We start from the raw sequence: 19157 nt of genomic DNA on the forward strand, positions 1-19157 counted from the left end.
ACCCTCCACACTCCTCTCCTGTAAATAATGCCCCCATCATACACTCCACACTTCTCTCCTGTACATACTGCCCCCATCATACCCTCCACACTCCTCTCCAGTACATACTGCCCCTGTCATACCCCCACACTCCTCTCCTGTACATACTGCCCCCATCATACCCCCACACTCCTCTCCTGTACATACTGCCCATGTCATACCCTCTACACTCCTCTCCTGTACTGCTCCCATCATACCATCTACATTCCTTCTGCTACTCTGCGTGTTGCAGAGCTTGGTGCCTCTAAGCTTCAGCCTGCCACATTAATGTTGGCTCCCATGAGGCAGCCATCTTTAAACCTTGGGGATCCATGATCTTGATCTTGAATTGCCCCGAAGGCCCAATGAGTTATTAGTCTGTCCCTGGCCCAGACTGTGGCTACCCAGCAGGGTTGTGAAGAAAAGTATACCGCTCTAAAAACAATCAATCCCCATTGCTTCCATTGCTACCCAGCAGGGTTGCTCACTGCAATTGTAAGCCAAGAGTGTCAATTTTGTTGACTTTGATGTACTGTAAAGGGGGACTCTTGTGATTAACTCCATTTGATTAGAAATGTTATTTAATCACAAAATATATGTATATTGTATACTACATAAACTATTCCCTTGCATTGTACAGAGGTAATGAATTGAATGTACCACTGAAAAAAAAATTGTCATGCGCTGCTAATGTGTTATATACTGTTTGTATTTGTAAATGTTGAGCAGAATAATAGTGCTGTAATTACGATTTTCAACTCTCCTTTAAAAAGCCAAGACACTTTTTTTGGTAAGAGGTAGAGAAGTGAAGCACTATCCTTCCATTGCTCCTGACACATGCTGTCTATAAAACAGCCAACCACAAACTGCATGGAGTACAAGCAATTAATAAGAATGAACAGTTTTAATTCAAGGTCATTTTGTTTTCTGCCACTACGAGGACTTCTTGTTCAGCCTCAGTATTGACATGGTCATGATGCAGTATGTCGATTATTCAACCGCCATAACTTGCTATATTGTGGACACACATTGGACTTGTTCTGTATGTGGTAACACCCAAGCTGTAGATCTGAATGCCAACATGATACATAAGGTTCTGTGATCCCAATGATGTTGAGGTCTTGATACTCCCCCTGGCAGAACAGAGCAGCTGTTTGTCTTACTGTCCCAGTTTACTGCCATGGAGCAATCTAGCGCAGCAGGGAAAGGGAATCTGATCTGGCAAAGCAAGCCGTTTTTGTACATATAAATGCTGCTGGTACTAATTCATTTTCCATGTGTGAATGCAGATGAGTAAATCATATCTCAGTGGTACAGTAAATCACTGATGTCAGCCATTCTTGAAGTGTGAGGATTTCTCCCAGCTTCTGATGTTTGAAGTATAGAATTCCACGCTTGATATTTTTCATTCTGAGTAAAATATATGAAAAATGCAGCCGCAGACCTGTTATGTTAGACTTGCATGTTTTCTTAGTTAAATTTGTAGTCACTGTGTCCTTACTATATATATATATATATATATATATATATATATATATATATATATATATATATATATATATATATATATACAGTATATGTGTGTGTATGTATATACACACAGATTCGCCCGGATTCACAAAGCACTTACGCCAACGTATCTCGAGATACGCAGCGTAAGTGCAAATATGCGCCGTCGTATCTATGCGCCGTGCCCACAAACCGAGATACGCCTAAAAATAGGCTTCATCCGACCGATCTAACTTGCCTACGCCGGCGTATCGTGGGCGCATATTTACGATGGACGCAAGTGGCGCTCCCATTGATTTCCTATTCAAATATGGAAATGAGGGAGATACGTCGATTCACGAACGTAATTGCGCCCGGCGCATAATATATGCGGTTTGCGTAAGTCGTACGTCCGGCACAAAGTTATTCCCCATATAGGAGGCGCAACCCATGCAAAGGTATGGACCAGGGAACACAAGCCATCGTATCTTATGTCATTTACGTTGTACGTGAATATGACTAGGCGTAGGTTACGTTCACGTCGTAGGCAGTGATCCGTCGTATCTTAGGGAGTAGTTCCGATGTGATTCTGAGCATACGGCGCATGCGAAGTTCGTTATTCGTATCGTTATGGCGCTCGGCCCATCATTTGCATGGGGTTCACGCCTCATTTGCATGGCTCACGCCCACTTCCACTTACGACGACTTACGCCTAGGAAACCCAGCGCAGATTTGGCAGCACTGGCTTTGTGAATCCAGTGCTTGCCTCTCTGCGCTACGTCGGTGTAGCGTATATGAGATACGCTACGGCGGCATAAATATGCGCCGATGTATGTGAATCCGGGCCTATATATATATTTATATTTATATGAAACTTTTGTTCAGTAATACTTCATATATTGATCATATTACATTAGAAAAGTGTTATATATGACAGTGGGGCTATTTTGTTAAACAATTGCACCCCTTGTCTAATACATACAATACACATACTGCAAACATTTAAGCAAATGTTACTGTATTACCGAAACACGTAACTACTTTTATGATTGTCATTTAATTTTTTTAACGTAAACCTTGCATGAGTAGATATGAGCTATGCTACCTGTGTCTGATTTGCCAATTTTTTGACAAATCCTGTTTGAAATCCTGCAAACCCAACCTTAGTAGTAAATCCCTTTGTATCATGTTGTAAATTCTGACCAGTTTTTGGAATGTTATACAAACTATTCACCAAAGACACAGGGAGCCAGGCACTGCCAAGAAGGACATGTACCAATGCAAGTTTTAAAAAAGTAATACCGTACAGTGGGGATACAACTGTTTATGTGGCTTTGAAAGGAACATATTTCACTGTATACTTTTTTTTTACCTGTGCCCCTTGCTCCCCTATTATGCTTTTTCCCTCACTTTCCTCCTCTCCAATATCTAACATTCAGGTACAGTTTGCCACCTGATTATCCTTCATTGTTCAAGCCAACTTGCAAGTAAGCTGCAACTGCAGGAACATCAATCACAATTGCTTCTCATGGCTGGTGTCCTTTACCTCTGTGTTCCTGGAACTCCAAATCCAATAACAATAATTCTTGTGCCTCCTAATGCATCAATTTACTGATGCTGTGTAAAGATAATTGTAGCAATACCCCCGAAAGGGCTGCTGGTTTGAATTTGGGCCTGCCATTACCTCACCGTTCACCACGTTCGTCTTATGGATCTTCCTTGAAGAGTTACTCACAAATGTCTGCACCAACACTTTTCTTCCAAGGTTTGATTAAACAAAACTCAGACAGAGGGATGGAGGGTTAGGGGATATTCAGGTACCTTGCTTTGCTGATAACAGGGATGTTCTTGGATCCAGAGGACAAACCGTTTCCACACTGGATTCAGCAACCACCGGATAGGCCTCTCTCACTGACCTAGCAGCCGGTGCGAAGCTCGTTCAAAAGTCTCTGCCACAGACTTGATGAGTGTAGTCGAGTCATTGCACAGTCCTCTGCCACAGGACCGTGTAACCACACACACACTTTGCAAAGTTCCAAAGACACAGCTACATAGTACCAGGATCTTTCAGCCAGCCGGCAGTACTGTGAGGTATATTGGCCAGGATGTGTCCTCAAATTGAGTCCCCAATTCTTCGGCTTCTTCCCGAAGACAAGAAAGCACAGGACCACCCCTGGACCAGTAGGCCTCAGAAACTCCTGGCCCTTCTCTCAGTAGCAGAGTCTCAGGCTAGCAGGCCCCAAGACCGGAAAAACTGATAACACATCCCTGAGGCCAGGAGGGCCATCAGGTCAGGATCGGAAGACCCTGCCAAAACGGTGTCTGTCCCTTAAGTACCCTTTCCCCGAGTGCACAGCGGCGGGGACCATGCCCACTGGGCTGCTTCTGGGAATAGAGTACTCAATACACTCAGCTCGCTGCATTTCCAACCTTGTCCCGTGGTGACAGCGACACCTACAGTCAAGTGGAAAATGTGCAACGCAGCCGAACTGGAACAGAAACCAATAATTTGACATAATCATTCTGAGCTAAACTACAGCTCAGATAACTTAAATTTACAAATTGTGCCTACCCAACAGGAGCAGGGTGTTACATAATATACCCTGCTCTTTCATGCCAGTTTGTGGAGCAACGGTGGGATTAGCTGTTGACAAGAAGGAAGAAGAGAACATATTTGGAGATGCTGATGACAATGTGCTGATCTGTGCCTGCAGGAGAACAAGAAAAGTTTGATTATCCTCTCCACATTCTCCTCAATATACACTGGCTGTATAGCATGCCTAATGACAGACTACAGTTGCAATAAAAAGTATGTGAACCCTTTTGAAATTATATGTATTTCTGCACAAATTGGTCATACCATGTGATCTGATCTTCATCTAAGTCACAACAATAGACAATCGCAGTCTGCTTACACTAATAACACACACATAATTAAATGTTACCATGTTTTTATTGAACACACCATGTAAACATTCACAGTGCAGGTGGACAAAGTATGTGAACCCTTGGGTTTAATAACTGGTTGAACCTCCTTTGCCAGCAATAACTTCAACCAAAAGTTTCCTGTAGTTGCAGATCAGACGTGCACAATGGTCAGGAGTAATTCTTGACCATTCCTCTTTACAGAACTGTTTCAGTTCAGCAATATTCTTGGGATGTCTGGTGTGAATCGCTTTCTTGAGGTCCTGCCACAACATCTCAATTGGGTTGAGGTCAGGACTCTGACTGGGCCACTCCAGAAGGTGTATTTTCTTCTGTTTAAGCCATTCTGTTGTTGATTTTCTTCTATGCTTTGGGTTGTTGTCCTGTTGCAACACCCATCTTCTGTTGAGCTTCAGCTGGTGGATAGATGACCTTAAGTTCTCCTTCAAAATGTATTGATAATTTTGAGAATTCATTTTTCCTTCGATGATAGCAATCCATCCAGGCCCTGATGCAGCAAAGCAGCCCCAAACCATGAAGCCCCCACCACCATACTTCACAGTTAGGGTGAGGTTTTGATGTTGGAGTGCTGTGCCTCTTTTTCTCCACACATAGTGTTGTGTGTTTCTTCCAAACAACTCAATTTTGGTTTCATCTGTCCACATAATATTTTGCCAGTACTGCTGTGGAACATCCAGGTGCTCTTGTGCAAAAAGTAAACGTGCAGCAATGTTTTTATTTGGACAGCAGTGGCTTTCTCTGTGGTATCCTCCCATGAAATTAATTTTTGTTTAGTGTTTTACGTATCGTAGATTCGCTAACAGGGATGTTAGCATATGCCAGAGACTTTTGTAAGTCTTTAGCTGACACTCTAGGATTCTTCTTCACCTCATGGAGCAGTCTGCGCTGTGCTCTTGCAGTCATCTTTTTTTTTCTTGCAGTCGACCACTCCTAGGGAGAGTAACAGCAGTGCTGAACTTTCTCCATTCATAGACAATTTGTCTTACCGTGGACTGATGAACAGCAAGGCTTTTGGAGATACTTTTATAACCCTTTCCAGCTTTATGCAAGTCAACAATTCTTAATCGTAGGTCTTCTGAGAGCTCTTTTGTGCGAGGCATCATTCACATCAGGCAATGCTTCTTGTGAAAAGCAAACCCAGAACTGGTGTTTGTTTTTTATAGGACGGGGCAGCTGTAACCAACACCTCCAATCTCATTTCATTGATTGGACTCCAGTTGGCTGACACCTCACTCCAATTAGCTCTTGGATATGTCATTAGTCTAGGGGTTCACATACTTTTTCCACCTGCACTGTGAATGTTTACATGGTGTGTTCAATAAAAACATGGTAACATTTAATTCTTTGTGTCTTATTAGTTGAAGCAGACTGTGATTGTCCATTATTGTGACTTAGATGAAGATCAGTCATTATTGTGACTTAGATGAAGATGCAGAAATCCATATAATTCAAAAAGGGTTCACATACTTTTTATTGCAACTGTATGTATCCCACCACACTGCAATTCACTGTAATAATGTAGCACAATACAGAACTTTAGAGTACTGTATAACAGCAACTGTATAACAGCAACTATCTCTTCCTCAAAATATTCTGTCAGCTGTCCCTATCTACTCTACACGTTGACTTTTATAGGTAGGGGGCTGGCATATAAGAAACATTTATTATTGGCCTTTCTAAGCCACATGAGCACCGTTCAAAGCCTAGAAAATGCATTGTTGTTAATTGAATGCTATAGAAGCAAACCGCAGCATTAGCATATTGTTTTTCCCAATTGTGAATAACTTGAACTTTGGTTAAATTCAGGTTTGGCCTGGTCCCAAAGCTCATCCCTACTAAACATCACTTTACAGAATACATTGAATCATTTGAGTAATTTCCTTTAACCACTTTTTTTTTACCAAAAATATGTAGAAGAATACATATTGGTCTAAACTAAGTAAAAAAATTAGTTTTTCATATATTTTTGGGGGGTATTTATTACAGCAAAAAGTAAAACATATTGCTTTTTTTTTTCAAAACTGTCGCTCTTTTTTTTTTTATAGCGCAAAAAAATAAAAACCGCAGAGATGATCAAATACAGCCAAAAGAAAGCTCAATTTGTGGGGGGAAAAATGACGTTTGTTGGGTGCAACGTCGCACGACCGCACAATTGTCAGTTAAAGCGATGCAGTGCTATATCGCAAAAAGTGCTCTGGTCAGGAAGAGGGTAAATTCTTCCAGAGCTGAAGTGGTTAAGAAACTTTTAAGCATGCTTTGCAGTCGTTATGATGTTAAAGCGGAGTTCCACCAAGTCAGCAGCTACAAATACTGCAGCTGCTGACTTTTAATATTAGGACACTTACCTGTCCTAGGTGCCCGCAATGTCCTCACCCAAAGCCAATCTGTCCCTCGGCTACCGGGTGCAGGCACCAGCATCTTCAGTAAGGGAATCAGGAAGTGAAGTCTTGTGTCCTGACTGGCCCCTGCTGTCTTTTGGGACCTGTGTGTCTCCCAGAAGACAGCGGGTGGGGTGGAAGGAGGGGCCAGACATTGCATAGATCGCTGCAGATTCTGCACCGATCTATCGCCGGAAGTGGGAGCAAATACCTGTATTAGACAGGTATCTGCTCCCCCCTAGAAGGTGCCAAATGTGACAGCGGGGGGGGGAATTCGGACAGCAAGCGTTACATTTTTGGGTGGAGCTCTGCTTTAACCACTTAAGGACCCCCTACCGACGATATACCGGCTCGGCACAAGCACGTACCTGTACGTGTCCCTTTAAGGCCCAGCCGTGGGGTCGCCGAAGCTCCGTGACCGCGCCCGCAGACCCGATCGCTGCCGGTGTCCCACGATCGGTGACCGGAGCTGAAGAACGGGGAGATGTCTGTGTGTAAACACACCTTTCCCGTTCTTTATTGCGGCAGTGTCAGTGATCGTCTGTTCCCTGATATAGGGAAAGACGATCACTGATGTCACACGTCCAGCCCCGCCCCCCTACAGTCAGAAACACATATGAGGTCACACTTAACCCCTAGAGTGCCCCCTAGTGGTTAACTCCTAAACTGCAATTGTCATTTTCACAGTGAACAGTGCATTTGTATAGCACTTTTTGCTGTGAAAATGACAATGGTCCCAAAAATGTGTCAAAACTGTCCGATGTGTCCGCCATAATGTCTCAGTCACGAAAAAAATTGCTAGTAGTAAAAAAAAAAAATATTAATAAAAATGCAATAAAACTATCCCCTATTTTGTAAACGATATAAATGTTGCGCAAACCAATCAATAAACGCTTATTGCATTTTTTTTAGCAAAAATAGGTAGAGGAATAATGTTTTTTTTTCAAAATTGTTGCTCTATTTTTGTTTATAGCGCAAAAAATAAAAACCGCAGAGGTGATCAAATACCACCAAAAGAAAGCTCTATTTGTGGGGGGAAAAAGGACCCCAATTTTTTTGGGAGCCACGTCGCTGACCGCACAATTGTCAGTTAAAGAGACGCAGTGCCGAATTGCAAAAAGGGACAAGGTCCTTAACCCGCATAATGTTCCGGGTTTTAAGTGGTCAAGATGGTTTTATTATTATTTTATTTTCTGTTAGTATACTTTATTGTAAGTTGATACATTTCTTTTGAGGGGAAAAAAAGACCCCTTTGAATGTTTAAATGTATTTCATAAAAGAGCTCTGCTTAGTTACAAATCATGCTCGAGCCGGAGTCCTTAATGACTTTGTCCCAGTGGGGTTATAGAAGACAATGCACATACTCTATTCTATAAGTGCATATTGCGCTTCTGATAAGTCCAAGAAAGACATGTGTTTCTTTGTATATATCAACCTCTGTTTCTCTGCCTTGTGAGTGTCTATTTATCAGCTTTGGGCAGCATCGGGAGCCTGTGTACAAGAAGACAGAATTGCATTGTTTCTATCAGACTTTAGTAATAATATTACATTGGAAAATCTCAGGGAACTTGCAGCAAATAATAAAAAAACAATATACAATGTGATATTATGTAGCTCTGCTGTTTCCACATTTGTTTTCGAGCAGTAATGGAAAATACAGAGCAGGCTGGTTTGACATAACCACTCTCTTCACTTATCAATTGTTCTAATCTAGTAAGAAAGTAAATCACAGGCCGCAGGGATCCACAATACAACAAGACTTCATGCCATTGCTGGGTGACATTGTGACATTAAGCCTGGAGCCAGAGGTTATGGAGGCCATTGTTATGGTGTCCAACAGTAGGGGCACAGAAAATTTTAATGGCTAATAAATTACTTATTATTGTGTCAACCAAAGGAATATGATAAATAATAGGTTATACAAATCTGGGTGCATTTTATTTGAAAAACATTATATTAATTAAACCAGCACTTAGTCATAGCATAGCAATGACTTAGTGACTTGCTTGAGAACAGCAGTTTACATGGGTATCAATCTAAGTTTATTGCATGTTGTCAACCTGAATTATTATCTATAATACTAGTGTGTGTGGCAATAATGCAATAACTAGCTTCTACAAGCTACAGATTATGAAAGGCATACATCATTCAAATCCCCATACAATAATTGATTTTAGATAAGTACAGTAGACGAGTGAGTGTGTGTTTTTGTGTGTGTGTATTAGCTTCCTATTACAAGCCTTTATCTATTAAATGCCTTTTTTTTTATTAATCCACATAACATAACTGTAACCAACACATGTAATAGGTATCAAAAATATTTTTGCTTTACTAAATTGATGAGTGGAGCATTAGTGCACATTTAATATGTTAACTTGTGCTGTGATAAGTAAGCCTATTCATTTTAAATGGGCTGCCAACTCACAACAGTACAGGTTTTTGGACCTGCAGAATTGTTCTTAACACTGTGCATTACAATGCACAGGAGGTTTATAAAAAGCATGGACATTGTTGTGCACTGGAATGCAATGTCATAGAACCACAACACACCATGCTTTGTTGCATGATTTAACAGCTTCGCCCCGGACCATTTTGGTGGTTAAAGACAGGGCCACGTTTTGCGATACGGCACTGTGTCGCTTTAACTGACAATTGCGTGGTCGTGCGACGTGGCTCCCAAACAAAATTTACGTCCTTTTTTTCCCACAAATAGAGATTTCTTTTGGTGGTATTTGATCACCTCTGCGATTTTATTTTTTTGCGCTATAAACAAAAAAAGAGCGACAATTTTGAAAAAAAATCAATATTTTTGTATTTTTGCTATAATAAATATCCCCAAAAAATATATAATTTTTTTTCCACAGTTTAGGCCGATATGTATTCTACATATTTTTGGTAAAAAAAAAATTGCAATAGGCATTTATTGATTGGCTTGTGCAAAAGTTATAGCGTCTACAAAATAGGGGACTGTTTTATGGCATTTTTATTAATATTTTTTTTTTACTAGTTATGGCGGTGATCAGCGATTTTTATCATGACTGCGACATTATGGCGGACACATCGGAAACTTTTGACACCATTTTGGGACCATTGTTATTTTTATAGCGATCAGTGCTATAAAAATGCACTGATAACTGTAAAAATTACACTGGCAGTGAAGGGGTTAACCACTAGGTGGCGCTGCAGGTGTTAAGTGTTCCCTAGGAAGTGATTCTTACTGTTAGGGGGCATGGCTACACGTGACATGTCATTGATGACTGTTCCCGATCACAGGGAACGGTCATCAGTGACAGTGTCACTAGGGGGATGCCTTGTTTACAAAGGCATTCCCCTGTTCTGCTCTTGCCAACTGCAATCACGGGACTCCCGGAAACATGGAGTTCCCGGGACCCGCGGCCCCACTCGCGAGGCACGTGGCTGGGTGACAGATTCAAATGGACGTACCTGTACGCCAATCTGCCTGCCCGTGCCATTCTGTTGATGTAAATAGGCGTGCGGCGGTTGGCAAGTGGTTAATTTGCATTGCAGAAATGTGTAGTAAAATCTACATTATCTGAAGTACTGTGGTTAGAGAGTCCTGCACCCAGTGGAAATGGCACTACCATAGCTCCCAACTGTCCCTGATTTTGAGGGACTGTCCTTGATTAGGCGCAAATTCCCTCTGTCCCTCTTTCCCTCTCATGTGTCCCCCATTTTGGTCTGATCTATAAAGCTGTACATAAAATTCACTTTTTATATTTCAAAAAATGTTTCCCAGTGCTAAACCTTTCATCCATATTCTAAATTGCTGCATTTGTAAAATTTTAAAAGCCAATATAAAGGAATAGTAGTGGTAAAATGAGCATTTGTGGATTTGATTAACCTTTTTCTTTTTGGTTAATTCTCCTTTAAGGGGGCGGGTCATGGGGCAGGTCCTATGACAACATACATTTGCTAGTAGGTGTCCCTCATTCCCATCTGAAAATGTAGTGATGTATGGTACTACAACGCACTATTCAATAGTCACCATTGAGCTACGCATTACAGAAAGCAAAAATGTTAATAATGTATGTTGTGGTGTGTGCATTTAAAAAAGGGGTCATATGCATTTTTTTTTGTCCATTGGCAGCCCATTCAACTAAAGTTAAATCTGTCTGTTTTTATTTATTTTTTATATATAAATATATATGTGTTTTTTATTTTATTTACAATTAATGTTAAAATAATCTATAAACTCAAATCTCTCTCCCCCAACCCTTGACCCTAGCAATAAACTAACCTTTAAAGCAATGTCTGTGAAGGTTCTCATTTAGCCCTAATGCAGACTTTCTCAACCTTTTTAATAAAGATAAACCTTAACATGACTCTCAAGTCTCAGGGAATTTCTGCTAATAATTATTCTAGAAGCTCATGTGACATTAGCATGAACAGTAAGCTGTGGGTATAAGAATAAATAAAATAATAGGATTTGGCGTACTTGTATCTGACATGCAGGGCTGTTCCATACAGCAGAATTATTTATTAATAATAAAATAATTAAAAACATGTAGCGCTAGCCCCGAAGGAGCTGCTTAAAGCGGAGTTCCACCCATTTAAAAGTCAGCAGCTACAAAAAGTGTAGCTGCTGACTTTTAATAATCAGACACTCACCTGTCCCACGGTCCAGCGCTGCAGGTGCAGGAAGCTCCGCTCCTCTCCTCCTCCTCTCTGCGGCGCTGCATGCTATGAATGGCCGGGCAATCTTCTGGGACCTGTGATGTGTCCCAGAAGATTGCAGGTAAGGAGGGGAGAGGTAATCTTCCTTCCTTCCTCCCCACCCCCCCAAAAATGACATGCAAATGTGGCATGTTAGGGGGTCGCCATCACTTAAAGTGGAAGTTCCATTTTTGGGTGCAACTCCGCTTTAAGTATAATTTGGTTCTGTACTTTGCCTCGTGGTGTCTGCCTCACCTCAGGCAGACAAGATGGTGTCCCAAGCTCCTATTAGTGCAGAGAATGAATGAATGAATGACTTGTATAGCGCTACACATGCGAACTGAATCGCCTCTGGGCGCTTTTTCCAGAACAGTGTGTGCTTTGACTGGTGCGGTCAATTTACACCGTAGGATCTCGACACGCTTCGGACACAGTCATACACATATATATACTGGGCCAATTTTTTTTTTTTTTGGACAGGATCCAATTTACCTACCAGCATGTCTTTGGAGTGTGGGAGGAAACCGGAGTACCCGGAGGAAACCCACACAGGCACAGGGAGAACATGCAAACTCCAAGCAGATGGTGTCGTGGTCGGGATTCGAACCAGCGACCCTTTTGCTGCTAGGCTAAAGTGCTACTCACTGCACCACTGTGCTGCCTTAGAGAGGGCTGGACCTTGTAGTCCTACCCCCATACAAAGCTATGGGGCTGTTTTAGATGGGGACTACATGTCCCAGAATTACTTGCTGTAATTCAGGTGGCTGTCTGTTGGCTCTCTTCCTCCTGCCAATGAGGATGCAAGGGAGGGAGCAGATTCGCTGCCTGGGTGTGTGCCGCTTGCATAATGCAGAGAGTCAGTGAGGAGAGAGAGTTGGAAAAATCCCCTGCAGGAGCTGACAGGCACACTCTCCCTTCAGTGAGAGTCTCAGTTAGCTTGGCATAGCTGCAGGAAATGCAAACCTTGGTCAGCTTGGCATGGCCATGGGAGATGTGGGGAACCCGCTACAAATGAATAATAATAATAATAATGGTCAGAAAAGAAAATTAGACTGTGAAAATGCCCCCTTAAGCCTCGTACACACGATCGGATATCTGATGGAATCTAATCCGATGGATTTTTTCATCGGATATCCAATGAAGCTGACTTTCATCAGTCTTGCCTACGCACCATCAGTCAAAAATCCGACCGTGCCGAAATGCGGTGACGTAAAACACTATGACGTGCTGAAAAAAAAATGAAGTTCACATAGACGATTGTTTTTTTCTAGCGTTTTTTTATCTATAGGAAAAATTAAAGACTCACCAACTACAAATATTGTAGCTTCTAATTTTTCATATACTGACACTTACATGTCCAGGTATTTCCAGTCTGTCCTCCTTACCTGGACCGGTTCTTCGCCGGTCTTTGGGTGCGAGGGGCCAGCATCTATACTATGGGAAGTCAACACTTGAATGGTCCAGTAGATTTTGAAGACCTGTGACATGTCCCAGAAAGCTGTGGGAATAGAGCAATAGAGCAGGTACCTGTCAAAACTAGGTACCTGTTCCCGCAAAAAAAAAAAAAAAGAAAAATTGTAATCAAAGGTGTTAGAGGATGAGAGAGGAAAAGTGGAACTTCCCCTTTTTAGGTGAAGTCCAGCTTAACCACTTAAGGACCGCCTAACGCCGATATACTTCGGCAGAATGACACGGCTGGGCACAGGCACGTACCTGTACATCGCCTTTAAGAGCCCAGCCGTGGGTGGCGCGACCCGGTCCGAAGCACCGCGACCGCGGGACCTGCAGACCCAATCACCGCTGGTGTCCTACGATCGGGTCACAGGAGCTGAAGAACGGGGAGAGGTGTGTGTAAACACACCTTCCCCATTCTTCTCTGTGGCAGTGTCACTGATCGTCTGTTCCCTGCCATAAAACTATCCCCTATTTTGTAAACGCTATAACTTTTGCACAAACCAATCAATAAACGCTTATTGAGATTTTTTTTACCAAAAATAAGTAGAAGAATACATATCGGCCCAAACTGAGAAAAAGAAAATGGTTTTTTTTTTTATATATTTTTTGGGGATATTTATTATAGCAAAAAGTAAAAAATATTGCATTTTTTTCAAAATTGTCACTCTATTTTTGTTTATAGCGCAAAAAATAAAAACTGCATAGGTGATCAAATACCACCAAAAGAAAGCTCTATTTGTGGGAAAAAAGGACGCCAATTTTGTTTGGGAGCCACGTCGCACAACCGCGCAATTGTCAGTTAAAGCGAAGCAGTGCGGAATCGCAAAAAAAGAGGCAAGGTCCTTAACCTGCATAATGGTCCAGGTCTTAAGTGGTTAAGGAACCCCTAGCAACCTCTGAAGGAACCCTGGCTAAGAAGGGTTGCCCTTAAGTAGCATACTTAGAGTAATTTGGTGGAAACCTTAGAAATTAGTACCAAAAGCTACCAATTTTGCACTGAACGTTCACTGCCCAGAACCACTGATCTGTTCTTATTATATCTCAATACTCAGGGCCAGAGATACTACTATTGGGACAGGAGTATCCAAGAGATGGATGCTGCAAGTAATTCCACCTACCTGAAACTGATATTGTGAGTTGTATTTACATTTCTATTGACCTTTCATGATGCCAGTTCACAAAGGGCTGTTTTAGGGCTGTTTTATGAGCCCAAAAAATTATTGCACTTGCATGTACATTAAAATAATAGTTTTCTAAATTATTAAGTTTACAAACAAAAGGTAAATAATAATAATAATTATTATTATTATACAGGATTTATATAGTGCCAACAGTTTACGCATCGCTTTACAATATAAAAGGAAGACAATACAGTTATAATACAATAAATACAAGAGGAATAAGAGAGTCCTGCTCAGAAGAGCTTACAATCTAATAGGATGGGGCAGGTGGTACAAAAGGTTGTAACTGTGGGGAATGAGCTGATGGAAGTGGTAAAAGATTAGTTAGAGATGTGATAGGATTCCCTGAAGAGATGAGTTTTCAGGGATGGCCTGAAGGTAGCAAAAGTAGGGGATAGCCGGACAGGTTGAGGTAGCACGTTCCAGAAGATGGGAGAAGCTCTGGAGAAATCCTGGAGACGAGCATGGTAGGAGGAGACGAGAGAGCTTGAGAGTAGGAGGTCTTGAGAAGAGTGGAGAGGACGGTTTGGGTGATATTTGGAGACAAGATTGGTGATGTAGCTCGGGGCAGAGTTGTGGATGGCTTTGTATGTTGTGGTTTGTATTTTGAATTTAATTTGCTGGTTGAATGAGAGCCAGTGTAGGGATTGGAGGAGAGTGTTGGCAGACACGGAGCGGTTGGTAAGGAGGATAAGTCTGGCAGCAGCATTCATGCAAGACTGAAGAGCGGATAGCCTATGGAGAGGCAGGCCAATGAATAGGGAGTTGCAATAGTCAAGGCAAGTATTATTATTATTATTATTAATATTAATATTATCATATTACCATTATTACTGCGAGTATATGATTATTAAGTCCATACTTCAGCCTATAGCACACAAAATCAGCAATTATCTTATTTTTCCATATATAACATACCTCTACTAGAAAGTTGGTCAAGCTAAACCAATTTATCATGGAACACAAGATGATGCTGTCTAGTGACCCGCAAATTTGCTGTAATTATAGTCTATAATTATAATCTGCCATATACAAGCAGAGGCATGTGTTTGCCTAGCGCTGCACATACATGGAGCTGGTGAACTGTGACAAATTTAGTCGCAGTGTTTTTTACTTCTGCATGTTCCTTAATGCAGCAAACTTAAAGCAAGAAGCCATTTATTAAATAGACAAACTGTGCAGGCCAGCACTAACACACCTAGCAGAACTCATTTGCATTATATTGCCTACTATGTTCTTGTCAAATTTTAGTGTTTCCTAATGGGGCAGATGAATCAAATATGAAGGCTAAATATGAATATAAGCAGAAAACGCTAACTATATCTGTATTTTATAATAACAGCAGCAGAGGTGATACTATTTCTTATTTTATACATAACATGAACCAAAAAAAATAAAAAATGAACATGCCTGATTGTAGCACAATAAGTAAAAAATAATAATTTATTACCTTGGCAATGTACCAAGATTTCCCTACCAGTAGCTGTTGATGAACTACAAGTCCCAAGAGGGGAAGACTGGCAGGAGAGAAAAGTTAGGTCCTCTACATTTGCATGGTAGTGGATGATCCTGGAAAATAATGTACAGAAAGCCTTGATGATGCTTCTGTTAAACAATGGAAGTGACTGAGCAGGAGTTTGAATTTACCTACAGAACATGTAGAATAGCAACAGAACAGTGAAAATTGTGAATTCTGATCAAGTGTGCATCTCCACCACATTCTGGGCCCCTCTGACAAGGCTCATTGATGTATGTGGGGAGTAAAGGCTTGTCTCTGTAATCTGATCCAATAGAAGAGCTAGTGTAGCTCAAATTTCTGAAAATGCAGGTTCTGATGGAAAAGCATCAGAACACACAGGCAGTTTGTTGTGTATAGGGTGGCATAGCTGCAAGTTGGTCAGGGTACCCATGCTGAGCCATATCCACAGCCAAAAGCTCCTACAATGGGTATGTGAGCATCAGAACTGGATCATGGAGCAATGGAAAAAGGTGACCAGGTCTGACGAATTTGGGAATTGTTTGAGGAACACAACGACGGGGTTGAGATGTTGTCTTGACCTCCAAATACTCCACATCTCAATCCAATTGAGCATCTGTGAAATGTGCTGGAAAAAAAAGTCCTATCCACGGAGACCCCACCTCCCAACTTAGAGGACTTAAAGGATTTGCTACTGATGGCTTGGTGTAAGATACCACAGAATACCTTCAGAGTTCTAGTGGAATCAATGTCTTCATACGTTATGGTGGGTGGTCATAGTGTACTTTTTAAAGTATTTTGTAATGGGCAATGAAGCTTATCAAAATCTTAAAAAAAAAAAACAATTGAACATTTTCATCTACCTTTTATACTTGGGTTAAAAATACATAAACATTACAACATCAATTGCAAATTATTTCAAGTTTTTTTTTTTTACTTTTTTGACCTACTAATGTCACATTAGCAACTCAGTTCTCCGTTAATTGAACTATTGGTTTAGTATCACCAATTATCTAGTGAAGTGAACCGTGGGAAGATTGACTCATCCGTAGCCACAATTAGTACTGAACAGTACTGTAAGAATCTTACATGAAGGATATAGAGATAGACACATAGACATATTCCTACGATGACAAGTTGACATGTAGTGATAGAGAAATCACTATAGAAAGCACAGCATAAGAAATATGCTCAGAACTAACAGAAAACAAAAAAATAAATAGCAAACAAATACATATGTAGGCACTATGTAAGGACAGAGATGAAATACGATTTTTTAAGGTTTTACCCTGGTTAAGGGCAGTGAGGCAGGAGAGATCATGAAGCTCTGTGTTATCATTACGGATTGACCACATGGTCTCTACTACATTAACATCTGTTGTGTCTTTCACTTGTCTCTTGATGCATTCTAATGAAAAAGAAATTGGGGATTTTTTTTTATTTCTTTCTTCATTCCATGTTTTGAATTTGTTGAAATAATTTTCTTTTTCTCCTTTCTGTTTTTGGTTGGCAAGAAGAGGAGCCCCTGGGGAAATTGAGTTCTCACTAAACAACAAACAATGCTATCCTTCCTACTCTGGTGCAATTTGACTTCCATAATGTGATATCAAGGAGGAAAGAATTCAGTGGCAAATCCTCAATACGAGGAAACCAAAGCAGAATATCAATCCAGTCCGGGGAACATGAGCACGTACAGGCCGACACCAGCTTTAATGGAATGTAATTTTGCAGAAGGCAGAGGTGAGACAGAGCCTAAATATTGAAAATAAATGAATTAGTAATCAGTAGGCAAGAGCTGGAGTGAGCGAGAGGAATAAATATAAAGTGGGTGAGAAGAGGGTGATGAAGATTGTGCATGAAAAATTGAGAAAGCTGTGAAAAACAGGGAAGGAGGCATTATGGGATGAAATGAAAGCAGCCAAAAATAAGTCCTCCGCACATCTCTAAAATGGTTGGCTTTTACCATTGTGTACAGTAGATCATTTGCACTCAACCTGTGGCCCCTGGGGACCTTGAGTGTTTTCCATGTCTAGGGCAGTGAAGGAAACAATATATTAAACTGAGTTTTACTAGCTAAATGATTTGGTTTATTTGTTCCACACTTTCATTTTCTGCATTGTCATATATATATATATATATATATATATATATATATAGTATGTTCCTTTTTTTTTTTTCCTCACCTTCTGCAGGAAGGATTAATTCATTTGGCGTCCACTTCTAGTTTTCATGATTCAATTTGCTTTTACATTTTGAGCTCAGTCTTTCCAATTTCCCTAGTTACAATGCCCAATCTTTATGCAACAGTCACAACACGAGCTATGCATAATACAGCTTACAACATCCTCAGGAAAGATAAAAGCATGATGTCATCTTAAACTAGGATATATGGCTATGATGTATGAACACATGATACGTTCACTTTAACTTGGAACTGCAAGCAAACAACTTTCTATACATTTAAATGGGAACTAAACAATCTAATACTCACCTCGCCTCCAGCAAAGCAACATATTCAAGCTCCCTCAACAGTGCCAACATCTTCTCCCTGACCTCTTCTGGGTTAGGGATCTTTACCAATCTTACTTTCAATACATTTTTATTGAAAATGAGATGCACGTACAAACAATATATATGCAACAGATAATACAGCATTCCGGGGGGAACAGCCCCGTTAAGACAAAGAACAATGCAACCATGAAAAAGTAACCATAGAATCTAAAAAGGCTGTGATACCCTGAAGAACTGGTACATGCATAAAAGCAGAAGGTCCCACTGATGTAAGGTGTTGCAACAATGAACTCCAGGCCGGGTCCCCGGAGCAACAAGGGTCCCCCCACCTCCGGCACCCCGATAGGGATCATGCTGTGCCAAAGGCGTGTTCCCCCTGCAACCCCCAGGACCCAACCAGGATATAGGCTGACCAGGTGGGAAAGGGGAAGGAAACAATAGTGTTATCATATCTATGTGAAGGTATTCCCCTCATTGCTATGGAATCGGTAGAGCCTAAACAATCACCTGTGTAGGTTACAAGAATATTATAAACAAAAACAAGGAAAGATAGAGAGGAGAGAAAGTAGAAAAATAAAGGGATGAGGAGGGTAGGATAGGGGTGAGGGGATAAGGGGAAGCAGAGTGCCCAGTTACGGGCTTAGTACTGAGTAGCAACTGTTTGGATACTAGGAATAAGGGAGATTCCAACATATGCAGGCCAGGGTCCCCAAATCTTGTGTAATATTGTGGAGGTATCGGACAGGATGCTGGATATCTTTTCCTGTGTCATAATCCACAAAATTTTCCTTTTGACTTTAGTTAAGGATGACTTGGGCTGCTTCCAGGATTTGGCTATTGAAATTTTGGTGCCCAGAAAAATAAAGTGTATTAGCCTTTGAGTGGCCCTAGGAAGCTGCGGAATATGAGTGTTTAGTAGGGCAACCTCAGGAGACCTAGCAACCTGGCAGCCGCTCACCTTGTGGATCATGTTAAAAATAAGTCTCCAGAAAGTACTGATTCTGGGGGAATTCCCACCAAATGTGGGCC

Source organism: Rana temporaria, chromosome 3 (assembly GCF_905171775.1).
Source record: "Rana temporaria chromosome 3, aRanTem1.1, whole genome shotgun sequence".
In the NCBI taxonomy this organism is placed as follows: Eukaryota; Metazoa; Chordata; class Amphibia; order Anura; family Ranidae; genus Rana; species Rana temporaria.